This window comes from Mus caroli, chromosome 6, assembly GCF_900094665.2.
Source record: "Mus caroli chromosome 6, CAROLI_EIJ_v1.1, whole genome shotgun sequence".
NCBI classification, from domain to species: domain Eukaryota; kingdom Metazoa; phylum Chordata; class Mammalia; order Rodentia; family Muridae; genus Mus; species Mus caroli.
In genome coordinates, this window is record NC_034575.1 from 28,278,446 (window position 1) to 28,297,507 (window position 19,062).

The 19,062-nt window shown below is 38.4% G+C and overlaps 1 protein-coding gene across 2 annotated transcripts in view; it reads left to right on the forward strand.

The window, feature by feature from the left end:
- Exoc4 (exocyst complex component 4) overlaps nt 1–19,062 on the forward strand; it is a 702,198-nt gene that overhangs the window by 225,482 nt on the left and 457,654 nt on the right. The gene's annotated exons all lie outside the window — the stretch shown is intronic.

Genomic DNA, 19,062 nt, shown 5'->3' on the forward strand with positions numbered 1-19,062 from the left:
GCAAACTTTATATGTCCCAGTACAGGGGAACGCCAGGGCCAAGAAGTAGGAGTGGGTGGGTGGGGGAGCAGGGTGGGGGGAGGGTAGAGGGGACTTTCAGGATAGCATTTGAAATGTAAATGAAGAAAATATCTAATAAAAGATGAAATAAAAAAAAACATCTGACACAAGTCCCGAAAGGGTAAAAATGTACATTGGAATATTAAGTGCATTTCTAAATATTGATTCTCTCCTTCCAAGTTGATATCAGCTAGGAGTTTACTTAAGATGTAAGATTTGTACTTTGAGATAAGCCATATCATCAGACTAGGTAGGTGTGGCATTGGGTTGACAAAGTGTTGAGCCTTACTCAAAGGTAGGTGACCATTTAATATTTGTAGTCAGGCAGCCTCAAAGCAGCAGCACTGAGAGTCCGAGGCCTGTTGGCGCCTACTGAGTCAGATTAGTAGTCCCTAACCTGAAACTTGATACAAAATATTTTCAAACTAAAACCGGCAGAGTCAGTGTGTTTTTCTGAACAAAAGAATAGAGAAAAACATGAATGAAACATGGAAGAAAAAGATCCCGTGTGCACAAGTGTGTATTTAAATTCCATTTTTTTTCAGATATGCAAGCCTCAGCAGATGTATGAGTTAGCATTTGCCCTGCACCTCTGACTCTGAGGTCTGCAGAGATTTTTGTCTGTATATTTTTTGCTGCAGTGAACTCTGTCATTGTGAACAGCTGAGAATGGAGTGTGGCTCATTAAGACAGGAGGTCTTATCCAGGCCTCCCCTGCATCCTGAAGAGTATTGAGCATGGCTTGCTTCCCCAGATCTGAAGTATCCAATTTCTTACCACCTAGTGTTCGCCTGCACTTACTGAGAAACGCTGTGGGCCCCATTGCCTCTTTGAATGATGGGCATGGTGTATACCAGCTGTTCCCTTTTTACCCTCCTTGCCTTCTCCTCTGGCTTTTTGTTATGTTTATGGCTTATCTGTGCCTTTTATTTAAAAAATAAATAAAACCCCAGTGTAATTAGAACTTGTCATTTGTTTGTGTAGCTTGAAGAGTCTCGAGCAGAGTTTTTAGAGTAAATCCCTGTCTCTGAGATGCTGCTGCAAAGAGGGCTGTTGCTGAAAGTGGCTCCTCATGCTTGCACTTAAATTGTCATGTCTGGGGATTAGTCATATTCCTCCATTTGATGGTCGTGCTAAATTATAATCTTATCTTACAGCCGGATCACAACGCATCCGAAAGATCCAAAATGCAGTTAGTAGATTGTAGGTCATGATTCAAGCTTTGTCTTTTCAGCAGCAGCAGCATGGCCTAGTATATATCCAGCCTCTTAGTGGATTATGTGAATGCAGATGTCTCTGCTCATTTTGATGTGGCATCACTGTCTGTTTATATGGTTTAATTATTCTGAATTTTTAAAAAAGAGAGGTCATACTAACCGTGTTACCTCTTTGGAGATTCAGACTCCCATTTAGGCTATCATGTCTGTGTTTGAAGGCTTTGTCAGTTTTACACAGGAGCTATACAAGAAGGTCCAGGAAATTCCACGTGGAGCTTCCTATGGAATTAGTTGGGCACAGGAAAGTACCAGTCTCTGCTTTCATGGATGTTGGAAATGCAATCTGTCCTGGACTCCTATGCACATTGTTTATGGAATCCCTCTGGAAGCGTTAGAATAGATGAGGATGCACATTGTTTATGGAATCCCACTGGAAGTGTTGGAATAGATGAGGATGCACATTGTTTATGGAATCCCTCTGGAAGTGTTGGAATAGATGAGGACAGTTGGGTTCAGAAGAGTTTCCTCAGTGCTATGAGGCTCACAAGCTCCGCTGTGCTAGAGATGATATCTGACTCTAATGCACAGGCTCTAGGCCCCAGCTTCGTGCTTATAAGGAACGAGCTCTAAGAGCTGAGATGGCGTGTCCTAACAGTTTATAAAAAGAGAATGAAATCAATTCAATAGCTGGGGATATTTCCTTTACTGTCACCAAACTTTAAAAAAAAATGCACTTTCTGTAGTGTTTATTGATTCAAGAAAGTTCTGTGATTTCTGAATCTTTCATTAGGCACAAATGGAAGACACTGTTAGTTCTGAGGAACACATAGGAAAAGTTGAAGCCCAGAAAGATTATCTTTCTGGTTACCTTTTCTGGATAAGGAGTGTTATCTGCATGACCCCGAGTGTGGCTGAAAGGTCACCCCCCCCTTTTTTTTTTTTACTATTAAAGCATTTTAAGGCATTTGACATTTCTGACATGATAGCAAGACACAGAAATAGTATGTGACAGCATCACTGAATATATGAATGGAGCGATAAACTCCTCTTGTAGTCCATATACATACAGATATTTCTGAGTGTATATGTATGTGTGTGTATATGTGTGTGTAAGTGTGTGTATATGTGTGTGTAAGTGTGTGTGTGTGTGTGTGTGTGTGTGTGTGTGTATGTGTGTTTCTTTACCAAAGACAAACTATAGGTTTCAAGAGAGGAAATATTTTTAATTAAAATAGCAATATAATGTCCACCATTAGGACTGGAGAGATGGCTCAGCAGTTAAGTGCACTGACCTTCCAAAGGTCCTGAGTTCAAATCCCTGCAACCACATGGTGGCTCACAACCGTCCATAACAAGATCTGGCATCCTCTTCTGGAGTGTCTGAACACAGCTACAGTGTACTTATGTATAATAAATAAATAAATCTTTTAAAAAATGTACACCATTAATAATTCCTTGTAAAATATTGTTGGTGGTATCTTTTAAAATTTTAACTAGCAGTTAGTTATATATAATGGGCCTCATGGCAAATTTCATATGTGAATATAATACATTTCATATTTATTTCTCTCCCCAATTGCCTGTGTTTGTTCCATTTGCACTGATTACCTTTCCTTATCAACCAGTCCTTTATAGAATAGTTTCCTCCTTTCCTTCTGTTTTCTTTGGATTGTCCAGTGAGTTTAATTAGAGGAATATGGATGAGAGGCTGTTTATAGGAGCCTGGTACCTTACTAGTGACTGTATCAATGAAGACAGTATTTCTTCCTCCCCCAGCAACCATTAGCTGTATTTATATACTCAGGTGTTGCCCTGCTAATTAAGGATAAAGTCTACCACTGTCTGTATAACCTTCTGAGTTCAGCCTAAACTGGTGGACTCCCTTTGGCTTCTTCTCTGACCTTGTCTAGGGAGTTCAAAACTCCCCACACAACACTACCTTTGGAATGTCAACTAACCTTGGTTAGAGTATAGGTTCAGCATCCTTTCTCTTGATAAGAACCCAAACAGCAAGCACTGGAGATCCCTGTGTTTCTCCCCAGGCTGATGAAGCATCCCAGTGCCTTGGCCTTCAGCCTTTGCCCATCCTGGATATTCCTACCCCAAATCCCAAAGCTGTATAACCCAGATTCACCCCAAGTAAAGCTGATCTGTCTCTCTGAAGCTGGTCCCAATGTGTCATTATTAATGTTCAGATTCACTGGCCATCTGAAACCCTGTTCCTCTAGTCTGCTCCCTTCCTGCTAGGGGAGAAGGGAGACCTACACTCAGGGAAGAGTCTTAGCCTTGTAAGCTTCTGCCATTTCCATGACAGGATCTAGTGCAGGTAATTACAGCTGCTGTGAAGTTCAAGATGCAGTGGACATGCGGTGCCCAGGGTCCAGTGCGCCGCGTCACTCGCTTCTTCCTTTGGCCTTCTCTGTACACTGTCAATATGGTTTGCAAACCTGAAGAGGGGGTGGTTCTGATGCCCTGTTTACGGTTGTGTGCCACTGATGTTAATTTTTGTGAGATGATTTCTTAACTTATTTAATTGATTAAAAATATACTTATAAGGTATTTCTTGAACCATTTATCTCCATTGTTTTTGGAATCTAAACATTCAGAATGAACATAATCATGCATTTACATTTAATTTTTACATAATGAACATTTCATGTTTATGCTTTATATCTATAAAATAATATACTCAGTTCTTAACTATAGTTGTAGTAACAGAATTTATTGTTTATTTTTGAATACTGACTAATAGGTTACATAGAACAAGGAGACACTGGGATATTATAATGAAATTTAAAAATATCTAATTGTTGGGAGATGTGACAGCATCATTCATTTATTTAGAGAAATATCAGGGTTGAGAGCAAATATAACAAACTTGGAGCTCTAAGTTTATAAGAAAAAAGGCCTTTTAAAAAACATGTTAAAAGCTGTCTGGTAGTCCTTACGGAGAGCAGTCCTTTTTAGTTGTGGTTGAGATTCAGTCCTTCTGCCCCTTTCTGGTCTGCCTGACTTAGAAATATGGTGTCTTCTATAAAGAAGCAAGTTGCTATTGAATCACTTAGGATCAGAGTACATTGTGAGTTATTTCTAGTTTGGGGGCACCCAGTATCTTTGGAAACTTCTCCTTTCTGTATCACTCTGTGACCCTCCGTAATTTAGTAGTTTGTAAAAATAATAAAGGGGTAAGCAGAGACTGGCGTGGTCTAGGGTCACTTACTTCAGTGGAATCTCTCAGGAATGCCTTCCTGCCCGGGGCTTTCCCTCTGTGCTGGGCTGGGACAGAGTGTGCCCAGAGTTGCGCTGCTTAGGTTTATAGCTGAGTAATTGTCCTCAGTGTTGAGTGCTTTCTGTCACATGATCCCGTGGTAGTGACTGCATGGCAGAAAACAAACTTGAGAAGCAAAATGAAAACGGAAGTTTAGGAAAAAGATAGTAATACTGTCTTCCTCTAGAAAGTAGGAATTGGGGGTGACTCACCATGTTAAAAATGGGCCACATCTGACCTTATATTTGGAAGTCTTTGAAGCTTAACAATGGGGGAGGGCACCCAAAATTATTTATTTAATGTGAATTTGTTTCTAGACTCCAATAATTGACTTATTTAACAGCAATAAGGTAATTCAGATAATTTCAGAAAATTTACCTTCAAGAAGGAATTTAATAAAGGATAATTTAGATATATTAGGCATGAGTAAGGGCAGGTTGCTAAGAATGCGATTAATGTTAAAAGGTAGAGATCATCTCTGAATGTAGTTTCTTTTATGAGATTTCAGTAGGAAAATTACATGGATGGAGCATGACCCAGAAACAGGCCTGTCAGTGATTGCCAGTGGGAGTAATTGAAGATTTGCACGTGTTGATTGACTTTCAGTATCTGATTACCGACACTCGGGGCAGTGCATCTTGTCCTTTTTATCTCCTGTTACCTCTTCTTAGAACTGCATGTACAATGTGTTGTGCTTATCTGTAGATTCTTAGAGCCATAGAAGTTTTATCTGTTTCTCTTGAGTGTGTGCAGAGGGGAGTATTTCAATCAATTTCATTCCTAACACACAGCATCTGAATTCAGCTGTACTAGAATACTGAGGCTAATTTTTGATATGTGAATACTTACTTTATTCACATAAAGGCCCATCTGTGTGAGTGTTTGAAATCTCTCATGATCTTGGGTTCTGAGCTATTGTAGCTCTGAGTGTCCACTTTTTTTTTTAACCTGTAAGGTGTATTTATTATATATAAGTATACCATTGCTGTCTTAGACACACCAGAAGAGGGCATCCGATCTCATTACAGACAGTTATAAGCTACCATGTGGTTGCTGGGATTTGAACTCTTAACTGCTGAGCCATCTCTCCAGCCTGAATGTCCACTTTTTAAAAATGCCCTTTTGGCACAGTTCAGTGTTTTAAGAAGGCTATCTTTAAGAATGTATTTCTGAGCTGGGCAGTGGTGGCACACACCTTTAATCCCAGCACTTGGGAGGCAGAGGCAGGTGGATTTCCGAGTTCGAGGCCAGCCTGGTCTACAGAGTGAGTTCCAGGACAGCCAGGGCTATACAGAGAAACCCTGTCTCGAAAAACAAAATAAACAAAAAAAATGTATTTCAGTACTGTCAACAGAGAGTCTGTTCATTATGTGTTTGCATGGACTTTTATGTTTTAAGAATGGAATTCTACGCACCTCTATGTCAGGATCGACTTCCTGCTGTAGGTTTTCTGTTGCTTTTTACAAAGCTACAGTAGTGCCTAGCTTTGTCTATACTATTTACTATGGACTTTCTGTTTGTGTTCATAAATTTTTTTTTTTCTGATTTTAAAGCCGTACTCTGCTACTGCAAACATTGGTGGATATATTACCTGATGGCAGAAAACAGAAGTGTGCTATTATTTTCTATAAGAGTACGCTTTCTCATGTGTCCTAGCTTCTGAGGGATTCTTGTGCCCAGCTGCTGCTGAGCTGCTGAGCTGCTGAGCAGGCCTTGGAGGCACTGGAGGAGGAGGTGATTAAAGGAAAGCAAGGGAAGGTGGGGTCAGTGTTCTGAGAGCTGTGTTTAGTTGTTTGCATTTATTGTTTTGGTTTTTTGTTGTTGTTAGTTTTTGGGTTTTTTTGTTGTTGTTGTTGTTGTTGTTGTTGTTGTTTTTTCGAGACAGGGTTTCTCTGTGTAGCCTTGGCTGTCCTGGAACTCACTTTGTAGACCAGGCTGGCCTCGAACTCAGAAATCTGCCTGCTTCTGCCTCCAGAGTGCTGGGATTAAAGGCTGTGTGCCACCACGCCCGGCTGCATTTGTTGTTGTTTTTCTGTAGTGTGTATGTGCATATGTGTGTAAGTGCATATATTCCACAGTATGCCTGTAGAGATCTGCAGTCAACTGTAAGAGTTAGTTCAGTCTTCCAGCTAGGTAGGTGATCAAACTAAGGAAGGACCTTAAGTTTGGCAGCAAGGCAAGTACCCTTACTGAGACACCTTGCTTGCTTTAGGGTTTTGTTTGTTTGTTTGGTGTTTTTGTTTGTTTGTTTTTGATTTGCTTTGAGGGAAAGGGCTGGGGATCTGGAGCAATAGTTCAGTCAGTCATGAATGACACTGGTTCAATCAGTCATCAATAGTGCATACTGTTTTTGTAGGGTTTGTTTTGTAGCACCCAAGAGAGGTGGTTCATGATTGCTTGCAACTCCAGTTTGAGGGAGTATAACATGGTCCTGTGAACTCCATTGGCAACTGCATTCCCGTGCACATATACCCCCACCCACATATGCATAATTAAAATAAAATAATTCAAAAATGCTTTTTAAATTAAAACTACAATTGCATTTATTTCTTTGTGTATGTGTGTTTTCCTGTGCATACACATACAAATATATGATCTTACCATGACATATGAGTGGATTGGCTTTGGTTCTGTGTATTCATGCTTTTATTTCCATTTTTGATTTTGTACAAGATTTGATTAGTGACTACACGCATTTAAATCATGTCACAATGAAATGTATATTTGGTTAGATTCATGTCTTCAAGGAAACGTGTGATTTTGGTGTTTGTACTCTTGTTTTGGAGATATGTGTTGGCTGTATTTGTTGACAAAGCCCTTCCATTTTATCCTAGGTCAGAGAACCTAAGCTAATTTTAATCAGCCTGAGCTGTCATCCGTGCTCATCAATGTCACATTAGCATCATTCCTGTTCATCACTGTCACATTAGCAGCAAATCTGAACTTGCTGATTAGCAAAGTGGATGGAAATCACAGCTCTGTGTGTGTCCAAATAACTACTCATCAGCAAGGCTTGTGATGGGGTCTGATGGTTTAATGCAGACCTTAATCAAGGGCTGAGAAATGTTTCCTCTGCAGTTTAACCTAGTAGTATTGAATTATATTAACATGTATATATACTCCCATACACATACACACACAGGAGCAGTATTACAGCAATGTTCAAAGTCAATCAGACCCAATCAAACAAAGGAAGAAAATAAATAGACTTTGAATATGACTTTTCTTCTATTTTAATTCTATCAATTCACATAGCATGTTTGTCTTTGGTCTTATTTATTCTACTGTCTGGCCAAAGAACTACTTGATTAATAATACCTATATCTGTAGACATGCTTTTTAAAAATGTGGGAATTACAGGATAGGTTTTTTTTTTTTTTTCATTTAGAGATGACAAAATCCCAAATGGTAGCACTTGTTTTTCAGTGACATGTATATGGATATATGTGAATAAGTGCATAAGAGCCTGTATTTTAAGAGGTAATGTAATTTTAAGAGGTCTATACCCATTATGTACTGTCTTGCCTGGAGCACATAAACAACTCTATATTATTTTTAGAATCAATCTTTTTGTGTGTTTTACTCAGCTGTTATATATTGATCGGTCACTACAGAGTCAAATGTCTTTGTAGCCCTTCATCTCTGATAAACAGTTTTTTAGAACCTAGTTGTGGATGGTTTAGGTAATTGTAATTACATTTCTACAATGATTCCTTAGCATAGATGTTTATAGTCATATCAGAATGACCACAGCTGGCTGTGTGATTCCTAACGTATCTCAGGATAAGAGAACTTGGGTGTACTGTAAGACACCAAAATTTACAGCTTCCTTCTCTGAAGAAACTGTAGGATTTCCATTCAGAACAAGTGTATCATTTGGCATTGAGATTCTGCAACTTTTGCTGGAATCCAATTTATTGGATTTAAAAAATTAATATCCATTATGTCATAGGAGTATAATTTGAAAATTCTTTTGCACTCATTTATTATTTAATTTTTATGCATCTATGTACTGTTTGTATGAATGTCTATGTATGTATACTAATGCTTCTGTATGATTGTTTGCATGCACAGATGTTAGTTTCAAAGGACTACTGTGGGAGTCAGTTTTTTCCTTGTATTATGGAGGTTTTCAAGATCAATCTCAGAACGTGAGGCTTGGCAAGTGCCATTACCTGCTGCACCCAGAATATATCTTTTCTTACAGATTTTTTCTTGAGGGAGATGTTTGAGTGTGTGGAGGAGATGTGCTCATATGTCTGTAAGCCTTGGCAGCATGTGCATGTAGGGACCCCATTGGCCAGAAGATAACATCAGATCCCAGATCTTTGGGAGTAGGTTGCAGATGGTTGTGTGCCTCTAAGTGGGTTCTGAAGAAGAGCAGCCAGCCATAACTCTTTAGCCCCACTCTCCTAGACTTTTAAGTTTTTATTTTATATATTTTCCATTTGGAATCATATTTACCTCTTCTCCATATATGTTCTCACTTCCTTTTCCCAAATCTAGTTGTGCATGTTCAAATATTTCTACCATACTTCTCTGTGCTTGTAGAAGGTATGAATCAACATTGTTTTTCTTCCAAGATTTTTGGTTCCTCTCACTGTTCTTCTTGTAAGGCTTGGAGTAATACATCGGTAACACTGTTTCTCTTGCCTTATATGCTAATCTGTCCCCACCTCCTCCTCTTTCTGTTCTGAGTCAAGAAAGCTTTGCTCTGAAATAGAAGTGTGATCCATCAGAGCCAGGTAGTGGGAAGAATATGGGTGTTAGGTACTAAGTCCTGGACTTTAATTCTCCTGCACCTCCCTCTTAGTCAGGGTTTCTATTGCTGCCAGGAAACAGCAGAGTAAAGAGCAGGTTGGAGAGGAAGGTTTACTTGGCTTACACCTCTAGTTCATCATAGGAGGAAGTCAGGACATGAACTTAAGCAGGGCTGGAACCTGAGACAGTAACTGACACAGAAGCCATGGAGGGATGCTGCCTTCTGGCTTGTTTCACATGGCTTGCTCAGTCTCCTTTCTTATAGAAAACAGGACCACCAACCTGGGATAGCCTCACCCACAATGGACTGAGCCCTGCCCCATTGACCACTAGTTGAGCAAATGCCTTAAAGCTTGATGTCATGTCTCAACTGAGGCTCCTTCCTCACTTTTGACTCCAGTTTGTCATGTTGATGTGCAAAACCAAACAGTATAACCTCTCAGTTTTGTTGGTATTCTGGCTGGTTTTAGTCATGGTACTGTTGGGGAAGACTGCACAGAGCATCTTCAGAGAGCTGCCCACCCTGATTTCTTTCTGTGGTACGCTTTTATATTTTTGAGATTATAATTACATCACTTTCCCCCTTCTCTATTTTTCACCCTCAAAAGTCCCCCATAACTTTTTTTACAGTCTGTCCAATTCATGGCCTTTTTAAAAATTAATTGCTAGTGTGTGTGTGTGTGTGTGTGTGTGTGTGTGTGTGCGTGCATGTGCGCCTAAATACTTAAATACAACCTGCCCAGTCTGTCTGTTGTCTCTTGTATGCTTATGTGTTCAGGGCTGACCCTTTGGTATTAGGTGACCAATCTTTGTGTTCTTCCCTCAGGAAAGCTGTTTCTCATTCCTTAGTTGCCTATAGTTCTTTGTGTGTGCCTGCTGTTTCTGAAACTCTCCCCTGTCTGTATTAGAATGTCTGTTGATATATTTTTGATGGATTACAATTCTCCTTTTAAGTGCATTGGTGCTTCCAAGGCATTTTTATTTGTTTTTGTTTTTTTTTTTAGATATTTATCTTTGTTTCATATTCTCTATGTTCATGCCTTAAAGGTTAGTGATTCTATACTTTGAAGTTCACTTTTAATGCCCTGGTCATTTTTCTCAGATAAGCAGTTTGTCAGTATTGCTTTTCAACAAAGTGTTGATGATCATTTCCATTGCCCCCCCCCCGCCCCATCATAAATGTTGTTTATTATAGTACCTGTTTCACCTGGGTCGTTGTCTCTTTGCGAGTTTGTTTTAAAGTAGCCTGTCAGGATCTTTATCCTTGTTGCAGGAATAGGTTTGGTTTGGTGTGAACGGCACATGTGTAAATAAAGTTCAGCTTTATTTTCCATGTACAGTTCTGTCAGTCATGTGCTGTAAGGGGTTTTAGAGCCAAAACCAAAGACAATTTCTATCCTAATGTACCACTGTTGGTTTGATCTCCTTGTGTGACATGGATACTTGCACATCCCCTTACGCATGTTGGGGAACAGGAGTTAGTGGTAGCGATGCCAGGCCTGTCCCACAGAGAATGAGTTCACAGAGAATTCTCATTTGGTTTGCTTCGCTTTGTCATATGCTGAAGAAAGGATAGCAAGAGAACAGCTATCAGGGTGTTCACAGTGAGACATGCTGTGCCACTGAATAAAGTATCAGGAAATTAAATACTTTTACCACATTTAGGGGGCTGCCCTTTTCTTCTTATTTCATATCTAAGTTATTTCTGGAAATAGAGGGAGTTCCCTTTGTATTCTGTTCTGTTTTGGTAGATGAGTGGATTCAGACATTGGGAAGCTGTTCTACGCTTACTTAATTAATGAGCTGCAAGTTGGCTGTAAACTCAGCTCCTTTTCTACTTTGGTGTATGAGCTAGAAAATTGCAGAAACCTTTCCCCTGCCCTAGATGCTGAGTGTTTGAAATTGCCTTGCATTTTCAGAATGGGCTTTTGTTTTCCATGGAAGAGCCTCTATTTTACCATAATGGTGAACCAGTGTGGTACTTTTTGTTTTGTTTTCCTGTATTTCTGTTTGCTACTTAATGCTTTTCCTTTTCAATATCTGAACAGTGTTTTCTCTAGCTTTAAAATCCTTTAGATTTAGCCCATTTTTCTTTACTTTTGTGATTGAATTTATAACATATAGCTACATAAGAGTGAGTCCATACACTTAGTAACACACCATTAGTTTAGAGGTACATAATGCCTTTGTGAAGAAAAGGTCATATTTTTACTTTTAGTTAGTTGCTTATATTTCCTGTTTTCAGTCCTTTTTACTGTAAAGTGATGCTAATCTGTCATACTCTATTCTGGAGACATTGTCGTATGTTTCTCATCTTTTGACTGTTTCCTTTTACCTATGGGATATGGCAGACTATTGCCCTCCATTATCTCTGTTGAAGGAATTATTTAGGTTTATGCATCCGCCCCTCCCATTTTATCATCCCTTGATTATAAAAGTAAAATACCTGACCACAGTAATGTCCCCTGTTGCCTGGCAACGGTCATAGTGTCAGTCTTTTTATTTTGTCCTCCTTGGCACTCTAATACTTTCATAAGGAAAGAAGTTTGTTGCTGTTTGCTTGCTTGTTCTTCTGTCTTCTACAGACACAGTCATCTCTCCTGTATCTCATTTTTCCCTCAATGAACTGCTTAGGCTATAGTTTTCCATTTTACAGAACCAACTGTGTCCATCAGTTATAAGTCACCTCAATTATGCATTCAGGAGCCAGAGCTTTTTGAGGAGACTGACTTAACAGAATTCCAGAACTCAATGCTTTTTTGTTAGTTAAGACAGTGTGGCTTAGTTCCTGTTAGACTCAAGCATGAAAAAGAAATATTGCCTGTTACAAAAAGGACAGGCAAGAGTGAAACCACCTAAAAGCAGATGTGTGGTTTGTGTGAAAGCTACCAAGATGATATTAGATGGTTTAATAGTTTAGACTCTCTGTCTCTCTCTCTTGTGTGTATGTGTTCTACAGGTTTTATGATGAACTTAGCTGTCATATTAATCTTTAGAAAGAAGATTATTGCTCCATGATGTTTATGGATCACTAGACTTACAATATTAACTTTTAATTTTATTTTACCTAATGGGATGCACTATATCCTAGATGATTCTATGGAGGAATGTCTTACAGCCGAGATGTTGTCCAGATAATGTGTTAGGAGTAGACAAATCTCACGGAATCTCTTCTTGTTCTGTGATTCTTTGACTGTTCAGGGGTGCGTGCGTGTGTGCATGTGTGTCTGTGTGTGTGTGTTTGTGTCTGTGTGTGTCTTTGTATATACTATCTGCATTAGCAACCTTGAACATCTGGGAGGATGGCTAGCTATTTCCTGTTGGTAGTTTTGAGTACTCTGGAAGGAAAGTATCAGGTAAACATTAGGCATTTTTTGTCATTACTGTTGCCATTACTTGGTATCATTTATGTTGCACCTGCCTCACTAATGCAATTGCTTATAGGAACTCCAATTTTATTCCAAATGGCTACTTTTTTGTCATTATATAATCTGTGGTAAACCACATACTATGTAAACATTTTCAGTGGATCTTTTCTTGAAATTCCAGCCATCAAATAGTGTTTCTGCTCCAGGTGTTCACGAACCCCATAATGGAAGTTTCTTAAGAACATTCCCTTGTAAGTATCCAAGAGAAGAAAACATACACCGCCTTATAACGCAGCTGACCCCCTCATAGTTATCATTACCCAAGGGCAATAGTAAGAGAATATTAATATGTTTCCTATGCATGACTCTTTTTATATCCAATTTTAGACTTGCTTTTTAAATTCATTTTAAACTTTACAAATATAATCAGTGCTTTATTTCCTAATGCATAGCTCTTTAATTATATGTGTGCATATTTTTAAGAGTTTTGAGTTTATTTTTAAGATTTCTGCCAGTAGTTATCAGCTTGCATGTCACACAATAACTTGACCTGGTAGAATTTACCTGTATCACTTGTAAAGCTAATAGTTTTCCATAATAAAATAAAGGTATTTTATCTAGACAGAGTTATTGATTTTGTATTTATCCTGATTTTAAAATACCTGTAAAATATTTTGTTTTGAAATTAGGAATCTTTTGATATGAGATAGATTGCAGAATGAAATGAAATTGTTAGCAATTTTCTTTTTCTGACATTATTAGAAATCATATTTGTTAATTCTAAGACCATGAAAGGTTTCTTATTAGGACAGATAGTATTAAGCAACATGGCTGTCCATCTGCTGAATACTTATATTTACATGAAAACGTTTTTGAGCTTGGATATGTTTTTATTCATTTTTATTTATTATCAAATATTCTTAGTTTTAATTAAATTAACTATAGTCTATTTATTTTTTTGTATTGAAAAATTTTCCTCTACTTTTTCTAATCCACTTGAGAATTTTTGCACTACAAAGAGTAGCTCCCAGCACCTGAGAATCTGTGTGCTCCTGAGTGGAACAGACCCAAACAAGTAAATATATTTTAAAGGAGGATTTGTTGGTTAGACTTTTCATGATGTGGTCTGCAGCAATAGCTTACGCTGTAGAGGCTGGAGAACACATTAGCTGTGTATTGTACTTGTCTGGTTGCCTCAGAAGTTCTGACCTGTCATTAAAGGCCTGGAAGATTCCTAGAGATCCAGTAGATTTCAGTTCATGTTGTTAGCCTGAAGAAATCATAGTCTATTGGTGAAGGAACGCAGCAGCAGCAGCAGCAGCAGTAGCAGCAGCAGGAGCAGCAGCAGCAGGAGCAGCAGCAGCAGGAGCAGCAGGATAGATGGAGTGAACCTGCCAGTGAGAGTGAAAGCAAGCTCATAAATTGAAGCTTCTTTCTTGGTCTTCCTTTTACTTCAGCTGTGCATGAGTGGTGCAGCCTACGTCTAGGGCGTGTCTTCTCCATTCAGATAACCTGACCAAGAAAGCCCATTACAGCTGTGCCTGGCAGCTTGCCTCTTAGTTCATTTCCGATATAGTCACATTGATAACTGAGATTAACTGTCACAAGTTTTATTTTCATTTGGTCTTTTTCATTGTTATCTGCCCATTGTGTTCGATATTCCTGACACCTTTGGAAGATTTTGACCATAAGCTTTATGAAATATTGGTATATATCATGAAGCACTTACATAAATTTTTGCTTTTAAGCATGGGTCTTGCTAATTTTAAAGGAAGAATCTTACTAGAGCATATGGGACCTAGGCAGTAGTGTAAGGCAAGTTATCCCAGGCACTGTGTGAGTAATTTCGAACGAGGAGTATTTTTATGTTATATATGCAGAAGTCTTCTGGGAGGAAAACTTAAGGCCTTTTGTTGGTGGTCATTACTCCTTAATAGATTCAAGTTTCTGAAATGTATGAATGAATTTTTTCTTTGTAATATACAGTATGCTTGCATTGTATTTTATTTTTAAAACTTAAAAGTCATCATAGAAGGGTATGATTATGACACTTTTTTAATTTATTTTTTTAATTAGGTATTTTCTTCATTTACATTTCCAATGCTATCCCAAAAGTCCCCCAGACCCTCACCCCTCACTCCCCTACCCACCCACTCCCACTTCTTGGCCCTGGCGTTCCCCTGTACTGAGGCATATAAAGTTTGCAAGACCAATGGGACTCTCTTTCCACTGATGGACGACTAGGCCATCTTCTGATACATATGCAGCTAGAGACACGAGCTCCGGGGTACTGGTTAGTTCATATTGTTGTTCCACCTATAGGGTTGCAGGTCCCTTTAGCTCCTTGGGTTCTTTCTCTAGCTCCTCCATTGGGAGCCCTGTGATTCATCCAATAGCTGACTGTGAGCATCCACTTCTGTGTTTGCTAGGCCCTGGCATCGTCTCACAAGAGACAGCTATATCTGGGTCCTTTCAGCAAAATCTTGCTGGTGTATGTAATGGTGTCAGCGTTTGGAGGCTGATTATGGGATGGATCCCCAGATATGGCAGTCTCTAGATGGTGCATCCTTTCATCTCAGCTCCAAACTTTGTCTCTGTACCTCCTTCCATGGGTGTTTTGTTCCCAATTCTAAGAAGGAGCAAAGTGTCCACACTTTGAATAGTGTGTTTTAGTAGCTTCTCCTTCTTCTTCATCTATCCAATTTCCTCCTTCCCTGAAGTTTCCTCATCACTCAGATGTCCCTCTTCCTCTTTCAGGACCCATGTGTTCTTCTGCTCATTCCCTGTCTCTTTCTGTTCTCATCGCACATTTTCATCTGCTCAGTTCCATCCATTGTACTGAAATTTTCAAAATTTTGTTGTTCTTTGCCACTAGATAAAATCCATTTTGTTTATGTTTCACATTCATTTTCATTTAATGGACTGGTAGGATTCATTTCCTTCTGACTCACAGTGATTTACATGAGTGTGCAGTGTCTCTATAGTAGGATATGGAGTCTTTGCCCAGGATCAGTATGGAAGTTACATTTGCATTTTTTTAGAAGCTTCTAGACTAATTTCCATAATGTGTGTACTAGTTTATACTCTTCCAGGCTGTGAGGAAGTTTCCTCTCACCCCACATTGCCGCTACCATTTGGTGTCAGTTGATGACAGCCACTCTAACTAGAGTGAGGTTTACTTAGTTGTGTGGTGACTCTTGATATTGAGTATTTACAGAAAATACTCATTGATCATTTGTTTTTCTATACAAATGCAATTTAAATGCATCTTATCATTTTTTTTGACTCAGTACTTGCTAAACTCAGGATTCTAAGAGAGTAAGATTGTAAATTTGAGACCAGTATAGGTGGTATACTACAGTTGTTTTAATAAAACAAAATAAAAACAAACATAGAAATAACAACCAAATAAAACCAAAACAAGAAATAAAGGAAGGAAGGGAAAGAAAGAAATAAAGAAAAGCAACAAAAGGAAAATATTTGTGGAAAATGCCAATTTAAGTGTGCTAGCAAATGAGTTGAAACGATTTGAAGCAGATTGAATAGGTGACATTCAATTCTGTATTTCATAGTCAGGGCCAGTTTATTTTCTTTTATAGTTTTAGGAAAAAAATGTTCTTAACAAACCCCTTGATGGATTCAAAATTAAAACTTGAACGTTGTATTAGTGCTGTCTAGTGGTTACACTAGAAGAAAAGTAATGACCATCGAAAGGTAATGACCACTCTGGATTTGTTTTTATTCATGATATAATAAAACAGATGGGCAGGAGGGGGGGTTGGGAAATATGAAAATTTAGTTTTCTAGTTGAACTCATGGTTGGCTTTGCAGTTTGTTTTCTGAATAGGATTGTAAAAAATTGAATATTTTTATATTGATTTTGAAATATTATGAGAGATTGTTTTCATTACACTTCAGACATTACTGTATATGTCAATTGAGAATCCTGACTAAATCTTCATAGTTTAGGATTTCCCCTCAATGCCACTTAAAAAACAAACTCACTTAATGTGAAATTTTCTTCGAGTCTTAGATTACTATGTGAGTTAAAATAGCTCTGTGCACCCCCCTCAGGCTGTTCTCAGTCAGTGTTCTCCAGTACTGAGATTTGGCGGCGTACTTTTCTGTCTTCAGTGTCTCATGCTTATGCCTTAGGCATAATCCTGTTCTCGCTCGACCGGGTGCCTTCATAATGTTGGTGCTTGAGTTGCTCTCTTAAACAGATCCCCTCTTTTCAGTCCTTCAGGCACTAAGCTCACATTTGTATTTAGTGACCATTCCTTGGCTATCCTTATGCTGTCTTTTCTCCACCCACAATAATCTCTGTTCCTGTAGGCTTTATTTTTGTACATCTTTGTCTAGGCTTAATGCTTTTAGTGGCTTCTCCTACTTCTTTAGAAAAGTGTGGAGTGAGATCATGAATTGAACCTACTGCTAGAAATGTGGTTGTCAGTTGTCCTTTGTATCAGTCAAATTCTGAGACCCTCAAACTGAAGCCTCCATGGGAACATTTATTATTAGTTCAAATATGGCCATAAAAATCGACTTTGCAATCGTCTTGCGTCCTCCTGACAGTGCTGTGAGTGACAGAAACTAATCTTATCTGCCGGCTAGCATTTTAAAAATGATAAATGGACCCTAAGTCTTTAGTTAGACTGTAAATGAAATTAAGTTTATCTTATTTCTCAGTGCAATATCATTACATAGAAAATTTTGAAATATACCTTTCTGAACAAAGTTAAATAGCAAAGGCCAGGGGCTGCGTTTTGATGAGTATTGTATGTGTCTTTTTTTTTTTTTTTGGCTTAGTTTTTATCAAACCAAATGATGGTGCTTTGAGAAAAATCAGAGTGTTAAGAACTCAGCATCTAGTTCCTGAACAAAACAAAGATTCCTCGTCATTTGTGCATGCTCCTTACTTTAAAAATTGTACCCAGGTAGAATGCATAATATATGTTCAAAGTAAATTTTACCAGATATTTGTACTTTGATATGTCTGTTTCAGATCTAAAATACAATTTAAAATCTTAAGATAATCTTTTCATTGTCTTATCTGCCTTCCTTGTGGTTGCTTAGTTGTTACATTGAAATGGAGTCCACTCCCAACAGGAAGCGACTTTAGAGCACCTTCCACCACTCATTTAGTTCCCAGTGGGAAGCTGATTTACCTTCCTGTCCCGGAGATTTTCATGTCTTTATTTTGAAATTGTCTTTTCTCTGTCAGTTAGAATCAAGGACATTAGAACCCACTTTGCAACTGTTATGACAAATTAAATTAGGTTATTTCACACTGTCTAATGTCTTTTTCATCTGCAGTTTAGGAGATATGTCAGAATCCCAACTTGGTCATTTTTTTTGTCCTTTATTTTGATATTAAGGGCCTCATTAATAACTTTGTTAATTTTTTTAAGTGAGGTTTAACTAAATTGAGGGCATTAAAGCACTAACTTTTAAGGCTGTGTTTCTAAAGGAGCAGGGTATTGCTATCCTGGATTGATTCTGTGGGGAAACTTTATATGTGTAGACTGCTTTTCTTCCAATTCCTAGTTTCCTTGATTGAGAACGCAACTAGATCTTTCATTTTTGTTTAGAGACAGTCTTTTATAACAGAGGCTGGCCTTGAACTTGCTAGATAGCTGAGTCTGGCCTTGACCATCTGACTAACCCGCCTGCAGCTTCCCAGTGCTGGCATTGCCAACATGTGCCACCAGGTCAAACACTGTTTTATTTTGAATTTGTGAAAGTAAAGGAAAATATATTTGTTGTATTTGAAAGTTTGTCAATGGTGACAAAAAGGTTGGGGATTTTGGGTGTTTTTGCTTGTTTGGTTTTGGTTTTGGGTTTTCCAAATTCTCATACAGGAGAGATTCTCCCCTCCTCACTTTACTGTCAAGATTTGATATTTTAAAATGTCTAGTACCAGCTATCTTGAAATATTGCTGTGGTAACAGTCTCAGTCCTTCTTTCTGTGTTCATTGTAGATTGCCTAGGTCATATTTTCTTTTTCACTCATGAACTGTTTTCAGTATTAAAGGAACTCAAATGCATAGAATTTGACTTTATTTTTTATGTTATTGCTTGAGTTTTGTCTGCATCATTCTTCCAGATTGCTTTCCTGACTGTATTGTTGCTTCCACATCTCCTTTGTATTCTGATCCTGCATGAAAACCACAGGCAGTTTCTAGTCTCAGGCTCCCATGCTTCATTGCTGATCAGTGGGAATGGCCCACGTGTTGCCAGTGAATTAGTTGTTTCCTTAAGCAGCAGTGCAGGATCTCCCATGGTTCTCTGCTTCTGGTGATCTTGACATTCCATTTGTTACTCTTGACTGTTTCAGATTTTCCTTCAGTGGATTCTGTATTCTAAATATGGTTTACTGTGTCAGAGT